The sequence below is a fragment of the Nomia melanderi genome, unplaced genomic scaffold, assembly GCF_051020985.1.
Source record: "Nomia melanderi isolate GNS246 unplaced genomic scaffold, iyNomMela1 scaffold0014, whole genome shotgun sequence".
In the NCBI taxonomy this organism is placed as follows: domain Eukaryota; kingdom Metazoa; phylum Arthropoda; class Insecta; order Hymenoptera; family Halictidae; genus Nomia; species Nomia melanderi.
In genome coordinates this window covers 10922336-10923290 of record NW_027475130.1, presented here as the reverse complement: position 1 = coordinate 10923290, position 955 = coordinate 10922336, and positions in this window count along the sequence as shown.

Genomic DNA, 955 nt, shown 5'->3' with positions numbered 1-955 from the left:
TAAACCAAAGTGAATTATCTGCAGGAGGCCCTGGCGCATGAATCTGTGCAGCGGGAACGACCTCGGACCACCAGGGGCCGAGAAAAGCACAGTCTCATGGGCCCGGACACTCAGGGTCAGTGAAAAATCCAATATATATCTGCTGATATCTCGGGTGCTATTACAGATAGCGCAATAAATCAAAGTGCATTGTCTGTAGGAGGCCCTGGCGCATGAATCTGTGCAGCGGGAACGACCTCGGACCACCAGGGGCCGAGAAAAGCACAGTCTCATGGGGCCGGACACTCAGGGTCAGGGTAAAATCCAATATATATCTGGTGATATCTCGGGTGCTATTAGAGATAGCGCAATAAACCAAAGTGAATTATCTGCAGGAGGCCCTGACGCATGAATCTGTGCAGCGGGAATGACCTCGGACCACCAGGGGCCGAAAAAACCACAGTCCCATGGGGCCGGTCACTCAGGGTCAGGGGAAAATCCAATATATATCTGGTGATATCTCGGGTGCTATTACAGGTAGCGCAATATATCAAAGTGCATTACCTGTAGGAGGCCCTGGCGCATGAATCTGTGCAGCGGGAACGACCTCGGACCACCAGGGGCCGAAAAAACCACAGTCTCATGGGGCCGGTCACTCAGGGTCAGAGGAAAATCCAATGTATATCTGGTGATATCTCGGGTGCTATTACAGATAGCGCAATAAATCAAAGTGAATTATCTGCAGTAGGCCCTGGCGCATGAATCTGTGCAGCGGGAACGACCTCGGACCACCAGGGGCCGAGAAAACCACAGTCTCATGGGGCCGGACACTCAGGGTCAGGGGGAAAATCCAATATAGATCTGGTGATATCTCGGGTGCTATTACAGATAGCGCAATAAACCAAAGTGAATTATCTGCAGGAGGCCCTGGCGCATGAATCTGTGCAACGGGAACGACCTCGGACCACCAGGGGCC